General features: G+C 35.2%; 1 protein-coding gene across 3 annotated transcripts in view; it reads right to left on the bottom strand.

Moving 5' to 3' along the window:
- The window catches only part of LOC126855743 (uncharacterized), a 207,178-nt gene extending 198,998 nt beyond the window's left edge, over window positions 1-8,180 (bottom strand). For 2 of the 3 annotated variants that reach the window (XM_050603612.1, XM_050603615.1), the window contains exons 1-2: window positions 7,977-8,180; window positions 6,442-6,772 (exon numbers count right to left, since the gene is read on the bottom strand). The gene's annotated coding sequence lies outside the window, so the exon portion shown is untranslated. Of the gene's footprint in view, window positions 1-6,441; window positions 6,773-7,961 lie in introns of all 3 variants that reach the window. The other variant, XM_050603614.1, reaches the window with a different exon arrangement.
- Between the last annotated feature and the right edge of the window lie 6,636 nt (window positions 8,181-14,816).

Below are 14,816 nucleotides of genomic sequence, written 5' to 3'. Positions count from 1 at the left end.
GTCAGGCGGTCCTCAATTACGTCTTCTTGTAATGAAAATCGACATTTTCAATACAATACATTTTCGATTTCTACAAGGTTTCTGATAAATTCAATGACCAAAAAATGATCATAAAGATATAATATTTTTCGATTCTCATGATTTAAAGAAAATAAATTCGTTAACGTCTCTTGGAATTACTCGTTATCTTAATAATGAAGCGTTTCTCTTAAGATTTAAGGCTGCCTTCGTTGCATTTTAGAAAATTCAGCTCATTATCATAGAAAAACTTCATTCTTTGTTACTAATGCCTTTTAATACCGCGCAGAATAAATTGACGTTATTTCCTCAACTGTGATACCATTAATATTCGCGGAAGCATCATAGATAACAGAGATTTGACTAACTTTAAACTCTCGCGCTGCTGGTGCTATAACGTGTTTCTAATAACAAATCACAAGCAGATATTCGGTGATAGCGTAATTAATCATACAAACTCCCAAAGTTTATCGGAACATTTAATTGGTCCACACCAAATTACGCAAGCTGTCAGGAAGCATTGCGGATTGAATTTCATACGGAATAAAATCTAACCACGTACAAATGTTAAGAACAACTTTTAAACACGTCCATCAGGATGTTGCTATGCTTTAATTAATTCTGGGTATATACGCGAAAACAGTTTTGTGAGACTAATATAGACATTGCGTAATATTACGTATTAAAGCTATATATTAAAACGATATTAACATATAACAGCCTGCACTTTTCACTAATGTACAACAAAATAGTTAAATATGTACATGACGTAATAATATTATATTATTTATTCATTTTTAATATAATTTTTCTTAAAAGTATAATCAGAAAAATTCTCGCTATTTTTAATATAGTATCCATCGAAACAACGTACAAGAATTTTTTCTTATATTTTGCATATTTTCACAAAAAGTTCTGTTTTCTATCGATAACGTAACGCAGAGATGCTTGGCGTTGTTGCTTCTACTACGATTTCTTTCCATTCGACGCGACGTGACATAACGATTGAAATATAGCGACCAAACCTTATTGCCGGCTGCATGCGCTATATATTTTCAACGTGATTCTCTGCATTCGCGGAATTTCGCGAACCGTATATTTTTTCAAGTGCCAGGGCCTTTTACCCCGACCGCTTTCGGACGTATCGCGCATCGGCTGCTCGTGCAACGTCGCTAAACTTTAATTGACGTGAACGCGACGAGTATTAAACTGTGTGATGTCAATCACAAAGGATCACGCGCTGCCTCGTTGTAGCGTCACCGACACGAACTGGCGGGCAATAAGCGGTTATGTAGTTGGCTGTAGCATTGCAACAAGAGTAACGCCGATCTCGTGTCACTTCGTGTTACATTGGCATTCACAAAGTATTATACAAGGCCGGTACAAGCCTTAATGTGTTTACGGCGTTCAAATTTGACGTCTTGCGCAACTACATCGCAATAATTCACAGTCAAATCTTAAAGACGTGGCGGTAGAATTTCATCTCTATGCCGAATAATTAATACATATTATATTATTAAATATATATCTTTAGATGTTTCTTAAATGTTGATCGCGAAATTTCATTTTATAAATAAAGTCGTTGAATCTCAAATGTTGACTAAAAGTAAGTGATATTGTCGAATCTGGGTCATTTGAGCTGTAACATGCAAGGTTGTAACTTTATGGCGTAAAGCCAAATAACTTTGTACGAAAACGGTTTATCGCCCGTCGAATTTGATATCGCGCGCTTGCTCCAGAAATATGACTCATCGCGAAAGATTTTTGCGCGGGCGACATTTATCGAGAGAGATCAACTAAGTGGATATCAATTCGATGTCGGTTATCTGTCCATGGATTTTACGCACGACAGCCCATTCGCTATAAATTATCTACATACGCAAATCGCGCTATTGTCTTTCGATACGTATATCGTAGGAGTTTTAATAACATCGTTGTCAATAATGATAGATTTACGACAAAGCTCAAATAACGACCAGTGATTCTCTTTATATTTGATATTTCCTCTGTATATTTTCTGTAAATTTAATTTTTTCTGTAAATTTATATTTATTAGATCATCAAGTTATTATGAAAAGATGTAATATCCAATTTTTTGCCGAATTCCAATATTATTTTTCATTCGCGTATTTTAAAATTTGAATTGTTTAAAAATTTGACAAAGCACAATTCCTCTGTTTATATTCTGGAACGGTTGATACTCGGATTAATGTATGGCAAAGTTAATGAGACGAATAATCCATCATTTATGCCGTAATATTAGCTTGCTACTACACATGTGGCACGCGCAATTGATTATTTAGCAATATGTATATAGATATAAACGATATTGGGGAATAGTAGTGGTCAAATTTATGCCGAGTGATATATGTATTCACTGCACATTACTTCGTAATGTATCAATCCGTCAATAAGTTTCAGCTGTTAGCTTGTTCTTTGCTTACATTAAAATCCACTTTAGATTTATAATTCGTACAATACAAAAGTAGCTTTATGTTATAATTTTATGTATCGTAAATATAGAAAACATTTAACAAATTAAAATTTACATAGTGGAATCAAATTTAACTTTAACGTGCAAATAAATATATATGCGTTATAAATTTAATTTAATTTCACTTAAAATTTTGTATATTTTTTATTACCGTTTAGTATCTAAAAAAAAAAAAATAAAATTGAAGATATTTTTCAAGCCCAAAAAGACAAATCAAATCAATTTTGATATATAGCTGTATTCTAATTCAAACTTAAAGATGATCACATATGATTCAAGATGTCGCTTGATTAAAGCGTATCAGCGTATCAATCTCTTTTGCTATTAACCCATAGAACTTCATTACAGCTTCGGCGACCTAAATTTCTAGACAGCGCGATCACAATGAAATACATGCACCACCGTGATTGACTAACGGTGTCGATTTCACTATAGCGCCAACACAGTCAGCCTGACGATATTTGCTATTTATTTCCGGCCAGACCTTGATGGCGTTTAATTGAGTGATAGATCCGCTGTCACCGTGAGATACGCGTCAAGGAATGAGATATCAAAGTTAGGCTGCAAGCGCAGCTGGCAAGAGACCTTTGACATTCCGGCGCGGAGTTAGTTCATTACAATCCCTATATCGAGGAGCAACGTACCGTGTCACAGGTCCCATTACCGGAATAGTTTCGATCACGCAATCGCGCTGACATTCGCAAAGCTGTCTTCGCTGATCCATTGACAAGCTTTGCGAGATCGGCTTTATGATCGATATTGACAAGAACGTGATTTCACGCAAGTTAACATGTGCAAGAAATAATAATAGACCAGCCAGATAATATAATAAGAAATAGCAGGACAATTGCGTCAAATGTAAAATAATGTTGCGTTTATTGTAAAATTTGTACATTCGCAATTGCAAAATTGTACCAATATATTCATATAATTTTATAAAAAATGAATTTGTGGAATAATCTCCATAAGTAAATCAGAATTCTGATTTTCGTGAAACTGAACGCTTTAATTGCAGATTTTCTTAAATCCGTGAATCTTTCCATGAATTATTAGCCACATTTTTCGTGAATAATACGTGAATAATACGTCAAATTTATTTTTCATGAAAGCAAAGATAGTGAAACAAACAATATAGATTTTTTTTCTTTTGTCAAATGCTTCTGCAGTTTTTTTGTTTCTTAAAGTTGTGTCATGCATATTGAAAGGGTATTCTTATGACTAAGGCATACATTGACTCTGCACAGCAACGTGCATCAAAAACAAACGTGCGACGAACATATTACTTTATTATGATTCATCGATGAATGCCGCGATCTTTCCTCGGATTTCTTCACTGGGAAGTTCGTTAATTGCAAGCTCACACGAATCGTTCGAGTTTCGGCACTTGACGCTGACGAGTTTGCGTGACGCTTAATATAAATGGAAAACCGGAGAAGTTTGCTCTCTCTCTTGATGCACCGTCGCGATGCATAATTCATAATGATGCTGAACGGCCGCTGTAGACATTTCTTCTTGAATAAACTTAATCGGAAGATTTAGTGAAGAAGGCAATTTTCCATAAGTTAATGTTATATTTTAGATAGCACAAAAGATTTAAATTGTCATCAATATTTGTCATATCATATTGTCATATTTTTAAATTAAAATTGGATATATGTTATCATTGTGATCAACTCGCGAATGTCTATTTCTTGATAGAATTTCATGTCTGAAATATATTTTCAGAAGACAATTTGGCATTTTTCATTTTTTTTTAATTTGTTAAAAAATCATTATCACGTTAATATCATGCGCACGTAACTATATTTAAACCATTGTTTTAACCGACTATTGATTAGTAATAGTTCCTATGAGAGAGGGAGGAGGGAGGCAGTTAACTCGTCTCTAGAGCTCTCATTTGTTCGCACGAAAAACCAATTTTGCGAATTGATTTTACCTTTTGTCCAAATACACAGAATCGTTTATCCAATTGTTTGTGATCAAAACGCAATACTGTATTTAGCTACTTTATATAATTTTATAAATAATTTCTTATTATATCTCTCGCATTGTTGTCACATGCTACTTTTATATAGAAGATAAAAAGAATGTTTTGGCATATATTTATCATAGTATCTTATCAAATTGTTTGGCAGATTTCTCGTAGATAATGCGCCAAATTTATTTTTCATGAAGGCAAAGATAATGGAACAAACAATATAGATTCTCTTCTTGTCAGACGCTTCCGCGATTTTATGTTCCTAAAAATTTCGACGATGACAGTATTATCGCTTATTGAGCAGGGCGGAATGGAATGCTGACGCGGTGCTTGCAAGCTTTTTCTGATGCTAGTGCATTTTGCTGTATTTCATTTAGACGCTAACGATTTCTCGACGAAAACAAGATGATATTAGCGTCGCTATAGACAAAACAGTTTTTAATTCTTTGGACTAGGTCAGCTATTTCTAGCAGAACACATGTTTTATGTTTTAGAAAATAAAATCGATTATGCTGTTGAAAGCTTTTTATATTATGTGGAAGAATAAACAAACCATTAAAAAACTGATATGTTGTTATACAATATTAAAAGTAAAAACAGAAGAAGAGTTTGTAACACATTGAATTATCAATCTGATAAATAGACGTAAATTTTATTTGACATATAAGTATATAAAACTATAGAGAAATATTAATTTTTTTCTCTGACCTTTTCATGCGCGTTTCTCTTAATATTTTTAAATAATTTCGGATCATTATGTAAAAACAATATTAGAGAGAAACATCGAGAATAATTATAAATATATATTCTATAAAAAATAATATTTAACATTTAATTCCTTATGTCAATATTCAATTTTTATAGTATTTCTAAAATCAAGAAATTGTATATTTAAACTTTATTCTAAAGACATTAATCAGTATAAAATTATTGAAATAATGAAGAAACCGTTTTCCTAAAAATTCTAAAATTTTTACCTAAGCATTAAATGGGCATCCAAGTACCCGGATATTGACATAAGGGTTAATTTTGGAAAGTATACATGAAAACATTATAAAGGACACATTTCCCGTTGCATATTAGTTGCAGATTAGTTTTCTGATGTGAAAATATAATGTGGTCATATTTAAATCCAATATAATTCCATAATGAATAATTGAGCTTAACATCGATTGAATTAACAGATGAAATATATAACGAGAAGTTATCAATTTAATCCGATCAATGAGGCAAATTATTAACGAACTCGAATCAGGATTATTTTTTATGTCGCGCAATATATTATCTTTCAATGTACAAACATAATCAGCTATTTCATCGTGATGAATTAATCATACAACATTTAATAAATAACAAATCACAGCGTAAACAACTGATGGCGTTGAAATTAATTATATTAATTCTCGATTATTTGCGGTCTCACAATGATTATTTCATCATAAATTGTGGGGTACATAAAACAGAATCGTTTCTAGCGCTTACGTTTTCATTGAATCACCTTAGAAGGGGCGACATTCAAATGTGCTGTTTGCAATGTTACACGTAATTTACCATCATTACGGTTCCGGTTTAACGACGTAAAATATGAGTGCGAATTACCGCGGAGAATTAAGACGAGAAAGGAAAATTAAGGCAGCGCCCACGTAGCCAACTGCTACTTTTGTTAATTGGTAAATACGTTACCAGGAATATATGATACAAGTCTAAATTTATGACTATTGTATTCAATTTACGAAAAAGCAGATATTTCATAGAGAGAAACAAGGAATTAAAGAAACTAGTTTCATCGATCAGAAATTAAGCTCGATAAAAGTATTAATAACTTTACGCAAATAAAAATTTTATTTAACATTTAACACAAAATATCTTGCTAACTATAGTTACAATATATATTATAACATACAATAAAAATGCCTTACAGATATATATGTATGTGTATGTGTGCACTCACCGTTAAATTTCGTCCAATCGATGGCGAGAAATTCTCATAGATTAATTAATCACGTACTCGTCATATATATGTTTTTACAGTGAATTCCGCTGATATTTTATCAATTAGTATCTGTCTAGTCATCCATATTAATAATCCTTTTGCGTCTCTCCGAGTTGTTCACCATGAGCTCGCGTAATACTTTTAATCGCGAATAGCACGTTTTCACTTATTAATTTTTTAGTTTTGCAGAATTAACTGCATCACGAATCGCATTCAATTTTAAAATATTGATTTTAATTCTCTCATTAGCTCCGGCATTCTTTATTGTTATTTAACATTTTATGTTTTTCTGCAATATTTAATTTATAAAATTAATTTACCTTTTGTATGAATATTTTTCATATATCGTATAAAAGTTATTTTAAGATAAACGTTTTTTAAAATTAAATTGTATTTTTTTTATAGCGACGTGTCTTTAAATATGTAATTAAATATTGATTTGCGGACAAAAATAAATGTTAAACTAAAACGGGGCAGACATATTTAATTATCTCTCTTCGTTTGCTTCAACATTACAAAGATCAGGGTGCCAATAAGGGAACGCAAACGGGCGACGAACTTTCATCCATGCTAAGTTTCCGCGTTTATAATTGTCGCGTAAGAGCTTTGGATCATTATTATTATCCCCATGGAATTGAGTTCTGAATGCAATTTAGCCGGTAACTCCCATTGAAACTATAAGGCAGCGCGGAATACGCGGAGAAGGAAAAATTGAAATTTGGTTGAATATCAAAAGAGCAGTGGATATTATTTCACAAATGAAATGTTTTTATCTTTTAATATGACACATTCTTATAATTATTAATAACATATGAATTTAGATTAGGAATATCTCATTGCGCTTCATTTTCAATTAATTTTCTGAAATTTTCGGCGTGAAATTGTGAGAAGTCGGGAATGAGAGAGGAGCATTATGAAAAGAATAGTTGGAAGGAGTTGAAAACGCCACATTGAAAATTTAATCGATAATTGTTGCCAAAACTTTTCAATCATTATTATCGCACGTCGCAGATCAAGTTTCTAACGCAATTTAAGGGGAAAGTTGCACGAGAGAAATTGGTGAGCGGAAAACGAATAAGGTGGAAAAGAATTGACATAGGGCTCGCAAGCACGACAGAGAAGAGGATAGGAGACCAAAGAGAGATGCGTCGTATCTTAAAATTTACTTCGAGCATCTCTCCGCTATTTTCCGATAATAGTAAACACGGCGATCGGACGTCGCTATATCGATGCTTCTTCGGCGCGAATCGCGATCGCGGGGCAACGAGAAATTACGTTTGCATAATTTTCTCAGTAGAACTCTAGCGGCGTATTAATAGACAAAAATTTGCACGATCACCGGGGTCTTGGACAGATTCGTCGCGATTAATTAAATAAAACGATGAATCGATTGCTTCTTCATCGATTAGTAACGAGAGTCGCGAGGATGATCGATGTATGACAGAGCTCATTTCCGAGCAACGCGAAATTAATCCTACCAAATTGTCACTCACATCCAACACATTTCCGTAGCGGAACGCGCGATCGCGCGCGACTACTTGCTCGTTATCGCGATTGCTTTTGTACGAATAGACTTCGATTTCTATGGAATCTGTCACGCACAGAGAGTCAGCAATCCCCGTTGCTCTCAACGACGATACAACGGGAGAAACCGACAAGCCCACGATCCCACCATCTCTTAAGCACGGACCGGGGGAGCGAAGGGCATCGCGTCGCGAATCGCACTGACACTCGCAGATTCTCCGTTTCCCGTAGAAGCTTCCAACCACGAGCCCTGTCCCCACCCCAACGAGAGTTCTCTCTTACCCTCTTCCAACCCCTCGCAAGCCGTGGCTTTTAGCGCAAGCGCTTGTGCTTTTCCGCGGACTGCGTCCTATCCTAATTCACATCGGCGTAAGTACGGTCCTGTCCCGTTCACGCGGCATGTCGAAAATTTCTCCTCCTTTCTTCGCATCGTCTTGCGGCTTCACGGAATTATGAGTGGCGCAAATTCTTTATTTTCTGTATGTATAATAGGGTTACCTTTCCAAGCAATTGTATCGGAATAATTTTTTCGTAGATGTTATTAAAGAAAATTTGACATCTGACAATTGTAACATCTTTACAGTGTGTGTATCTAAAATATTTCTAAAATAATAATTATTAATTGTTAATTTTTATAAAACATGCAAAGAGGCTCTAATATCTGTCCAGTTTGCTTTCCTAAAAGTAAATGCTAAATCAATAACAATTTAAAAATTTAATAATTTTAAATATCTCGATAAACAAAGTAATTTAGTCATAGAATTCAACAAAAATATTTTTCGTCTACCGAGAAAGAAAAATACAGATGTTTGCTTTATGTTTCGCTTCATCATATGTTTAATATGCAAAAACATAAAACTTCAAAGGTCTTATTCAATGTTTGCTGGCTGCATGTGCTGAATATGATGACTAAATTGTGTACGTAATCATTGATTAAATCGGCGTACGTCGAAATGTAATTGATAATATCGCTAAAGTAAATTAACGAACAATTGCGGTCGTTCATTTACGCGACATACAATTTTACAGTAATTGAATGAATATCGAGCGTTGAAATATTTACAAGAATTTACAGCTCGCTAATACGCGATGAAAATAACGGAACAATAGCTCTCTCATGATTTTTAATTCTCTTCGTTTTTAATTCATTTCGTCAAATATCACCGGAACACATGTATATACTGCATTAGCTTTAAATAATTTTAGTTACGAGCATAAATTTCTGACATGATACACACTTTATTTTACGCGTCTTCTATATTCATCTTTCAATTTTTTTTTCTTACATTAAAATATTTAAAATTAAAAGCACAACGGTTAAATAATAACATTATAACAAGAATAATTATCTAAATTAATAAGTATCTAAAAATCTAAATATATTCTAAAACACTCACAGATAAAATATCTGAAAAGATCTATTAGATATTTATGATGTTTCGTTTGATGTCCGTGAAAAGGAACGAAATGAAATGGAAAGATATCAATAATTGGCCACGCAAGAACACCGAGACATTAGAAATCAAGTTCATTAAAGTCGAATTGAACATGACCGCGCGGCTGCAAGATTGGCAAAGTGTTCTAATAAAAGCGCCCCGAGGGGCGCTGAATTTTTCATTCATCGGACGCTGATCAAAATTAGAAACGTTGTGCGCATGCCGTCGCGGCACAGAAGAGGCAACAGTTTGAGAATTAAGATTACCCTGAGGAGAGAAAACCGCGGCGCGAGTTCTTCGTATTTCAACGAGGGTGGTTTTACTCGCTTCGGAGCGCGCGCGGTGAAAGAGGTTGACGACAAGGGGACAGCGGCTCTGCCGCTATCTCTCATTAGTCTCGCCCCTCTAGCGGCTTTCTTTCTCTTCTCGTGCCGACAGTTAATAAAGCCACTGCGAATTGTCCACGCTCGCGCCTGGTTGAATTGGCCAAGTTTTAATTTCCTCGGGAACCTACGTGCTCCCGAGCAATCGTCGAACTTATCGCGGATGAATGTGTGTTGCGAGTTACTCGTCGAAGGACGAATTGCGAGAGAGTCCTCCGTTGATCCAGACAATCCAGTCAAAATATTCGAATTGGTGCCGCGGCGCGGCACTGTGGACTTGTAACGCGTTAGATTTCCATAAATATGTGTAGCGCGATGCGCGGCAAATTTCCGCTGGGATCGTGTTCAGAATCTCGCGACCTGCATCCGACGAGCTTTAATTTCCCGCTTTGTCAACTGTGTATCGGGATAATCGTGACAAACTTATCGCTGCGAATGAACGCAGCGCCAGTTAGTCAGCAGAAGTGTGAATTCCCCGGTGCCCGCAACGATTGTGGAATCTGTCCCGCGACGATCGCGCAATGTGTTTGACTTTTATAGAATAATATAATGCGATACACACGCGCGAAAAAGCAAACATCCATATAAAACAACGAAATTGATTTTAGCTATGTCAATATGTGCATTTCAAAGCACTCATCAAAGAGCTTTGCATTATGCATTATGCATTGAGAGATAATTCATCATTTTAATTAAATTGAAATAACTATAAAATATAAAAATATCAGATATTAGATCATTCATTTGTGACATTCGTTTCTCAAGGAACAGCTTGTTATCGTCATGAATATATAAAGATTTCACTGAAATCGATTTTGCTTACATGACTTTATTTCACATTATCTCAATGCCAGAGTATATCGTGCATTTCTGGCATACATCTCTTGATACGATGCGATATGTTGCACAGCCGGCGTTACTGCCTGATCAACAGAAAGGTCAACGACCAACGCGCTCGTAGTTTCGCGAATTCCATCAGCCACGCGAATGCCAGCGAGGCAATCACATCCACGTCACGGTATATTCGCGCCTCTTGCTACGTATTTTCCTTTCGGTGATAACTAGGCAGTGTCTCGCGACATGTTCACCCGCCATAATATCGACTATTGCGCCGAAATGAGCGTGCTTATGGAACCAAAAGACCTGGCAGATACGGCCAACATTGGATTGACACTAGTTTGTCGGGCAGATTTTTTTAGGGAAAAAAATCTTTCCTAAGAGCTCCAACTAACGAGAGAACCTTAATTGTCGACAGATTTTATTAATTACGTTCCTTATAACGTTCGTGATAAATTGTCTCCTTCGATAATCGATACTTTTATATCAAGCAATGCTTTTCTGTAAATTGATATTCTTGTTAGGAAAACAGATTTTTTATATAGAAAGTAATAAAACTTTCAAGTTTAATTTCAACTTTCACAATGAGTAGTTAACTAATTGTCTTAGAACAAAATGCATCAAACTAATTTAGAATTAGAATTAAAATCAAAAATTAAAGTAATATCTTACTCATTCTGCTATATAGTTGGCATTATAACTAATTCTTGTGTTAAAAGTTATGACCGATTCTAGTTGAAAAAATCATTAAGCATTTTGATAAAATTAACGAAACTTTATGGCAGAAATTTTATCAAAAATATCAAGATGCATTTTATAATAAATGAGACAATTTGCATGTAATGGAACTATATTTATAGTTTATGTATGGGTTTAGTAAAAATTTTTTCCGGATTGTAAATGCTTGCGTACGGAATTCTCTGAACTAAGGGTCATCATCATCGAGAGTCGTATCTATTCTCGCGACAGTAGACGATCAATTCTAATTCAAAATGCATACAAAACAAAGAGAGAAAGAGAGAAGGAGAGGGAAAGCGCGCGTGAGAAATTACTGTTTGAACAATGAATTCTGAAACAAAGTTTCAGACATAACGTTTACGAGGAATTCGTATCGAAATTTTATTTGGCTGCTTTGTGATTTTCCTATGCAAGGCTCTTTCGACTTGCGAATTGATCGCGTCACTGTCTCAGTCTTACGATTAAGTCGCTAAAGTGCGAAGTTTTGAAAGTAGGACGATGACGCGGAACGCGGTTGCACTCGGCTGAATAATTCAGGCCACGAGGTAAAGCATGAGTGTATGTGACTTACTTACACGATGGTTATCGGAGCCACAATTAATGCGCGCCGTTAGTAAATTGATTAGTTTTCCGTAGACTCAGGTTAGTTGAGCGCGCAAAGTGCGACGACATCGTCGCTACGAATCTGAAACTGTGCCAGCTGGATAAATTCACAACGAAATGAATTCATGATCGAGCTTGTCTTACCCGTGGAATTTCATCGTGGAAGCTCCAAGTTTATCGCACTACTTCGTGGATTTGTGAAGGCTACATCGAACCAACATAAATCTTGAGGCGAGCATTACAATGTATACATCGTCGAATTAACATATATACATTTGTCGATTTAAACTGCATCCTGCTTTTGTTTCAGTAAACTGAGTAGTATCGCGAGAAAAATGCTTGGGGAAAAAATATTGCAACTTTTTAAGCGATTTCAAAACTCGGATCGGATCGGATATAATTATGCGTCTCTTTGTGGTCAACCATAGGAATTTCGTTTCTGGCAATTCAGCTCGACTTGTGGCACAGCCATTGATTCTCGACGTTCATTTCTTTTATGTTGAAGAAAGGGAGAAAAGCTTGTACGCGAGTCGACTCTTTCAATCTCGCCTTTTGAAGACCATTCGCTCTTTGACCAATGGCTGATAAACTGTTCTCTGTGTAGTTATGTAATGTATTTTTTTTTCACTTTTTCACTTTCTATTCAACCGTAAATAATTTCTCAATAGATAAGTGCGCTTGAACAAAATAGTAATGAAAAATTTTATTTCTAATGTTTAGTGACAATCATTAAAATCTCTTTCTTTCTTTAATGTAAACATTTTCTGAAAGTACTATCTTTGAATTTTTTATCTCCAAATTAAAACAAATTATTGCATCTCTTTTTTCGTTGCGCAATCAAGCGATATGTGCGCACAAGTTAATCTTCTACTATTATGATCCACTGACGCAATTATCATACACAAAATTTGCGAAAATAAACTGATATTGTAATAATATAATAATGTCATATTTTATCTCTATCTCTCTTTATTCTTATTTTATTTATTAATATCATTTGCCGCAGTGAAATAATGAATGAGGCCAGTCGGGATAGCACAAGAAAATTAGTTACACTGACATATATATATATAGTTTAAGTTAGTTTCTGTACGGCAGACATGATGTTGATTTAATATCGATCGGTTGAATGTTTATTTCTTTTATGTTAGGAACTCGTCTTGTTTATGTTTTGTACATGTCAGTGTGCTATCGACCTTTTGTCTTTTTTATTATTTTATTTCTTTTGCCTTGGCAAAATGTGTACACAGTAAGTGACAACGAGACGGAGTACAATGTGTACTAAAACGACGTGATGCGGTCTGGTAAAAAGTGTTGGGAACTAGTTAAACTCGTGTCGACGTCATGCAAGTTAATTTATGCCCTCCACGTACCCGATTCATCCCCAAAGTTAGTAATGCGGCGTCGGTTAATTCCGGTGGACAAGAGGCAAGTTTAGGGTGGAACTGCAACGAGAGAACGATTGCGTAGAAAGGTGTAGGTTGAAAAGAGTATGTACACCATTTATTTGGAAACATTGTCGATGTCTGCGCTGTGACTTCGATAATAAAGAAGATTCGTGACTGACTAAGACAGTCTCTCGCAAACTCGTCGCTTGCACGTGCTATCTGGTATCTTAGTCAATTACACCCTCCGTTATTTCGACTAAAAGTTTGTTCGAGAATGAATGCGCTGCAGAAGAAGAGGATAAGACTGACTCTTAAAGATCTTTAGACGCAGGGACGTAACTTGTTGTGACGTAAACTGAGATATTGCAAGATGCCATGAGTGTCTTACGAAGATAATGAAATTTAGCTTAGTTCTTATATAAATACAAAAATTGCAAAAATTAACGTCAAAATTTATGTAAAGATTTTATTATACTGTTTTATCCACTTTCATAAAATTTAATATTTTTTTTTATTACGATATGAACGAGTGAATCGTTTAAAAATATCCTTACACACTCGTGCGACATTACTAAAGTTTCAACATTCGCGGAATTTCTACGGCGCTCGCGGGTATGAGGAAGAATTCACAATCCGTTCCTGGGGAAACTCTTTAATCAGCTCGGTGCATTTTTCTCCCGGTAAGTGGCGATTCTCTTATCTGAGTTTCCTAGCAAACCCTCCCCCTCCTTTACTCTACTCGCATCCCTAAAGCTTCGTACCGGATAACTGTGAAAGCAACTCACCCTGGTTGTCCTGTGAGGATTTAGGCAAGATAAAAAAATGTTGGAGACGGGGAAAAAAGGATACGAGTGAAGGGAATACGGGTAATGACTTTACTCGTTCGCGAATATAAACTCGTCCCCTCTCACGTGAAAAAAATGTTACACACACACACATTCGGTGCATAAAAGCGCGTCATTGTGAGCGCGAAGCGGCGAGAAAACAGGCATCGTCGTTGCGGGCGCGGGAATAAGGCAATTGCAGGAAATTTTGCATTTTAATGAAGGTGCCAGACGTATATATATATATATATATATATATATATATATATATATATATATACTCGACTGATATTAAGTGGCGTTCTTATTCATTGCGGAGTAAATCTCCTTTCAAAATACTTAACGTTAAGCTGAAGTGCGTGGCATTCGCACTAATGATCTCACAGAAACAGCTTAGCCTTTTTAGCGTTTTTTGTTTGTCTTTTGTTGGAAACATATTGTTAACAAAAATTGCATAGTTCTGTATAATTTCAAATAACTCAATAATCTTTATGTTTGAAGCTGTAGACTGTTAGAAACAATAGACAAATTGATCGACTGTCATAATAGAAATGAAAAATAACGCATATTTCTATTTAAATCTTGGAGTTAATAGCAGAA

The sequence above is a fragment of the Cataglyphis hispanica genome, chromosome 17, assembly GCF_021464435.1.
Source record: "Cataglyphis hispanica isolate Lineage 1 chromosome 17, ULB_Chis1_1.0, whole genome shotgun sequence".
Classification (NCBI taxonomy): Eukaryota; Metazoa; Arthropoda; class Insecta; order Hymenoptera; family Formicidae; genus Cataglyphis; species Cataglyphis hispanica.
The sequence above is the reverse complement of the archived record's forward strand: the minus strand, read 5'-3'. Positions and strand labels throughout refer to the sequence as shown.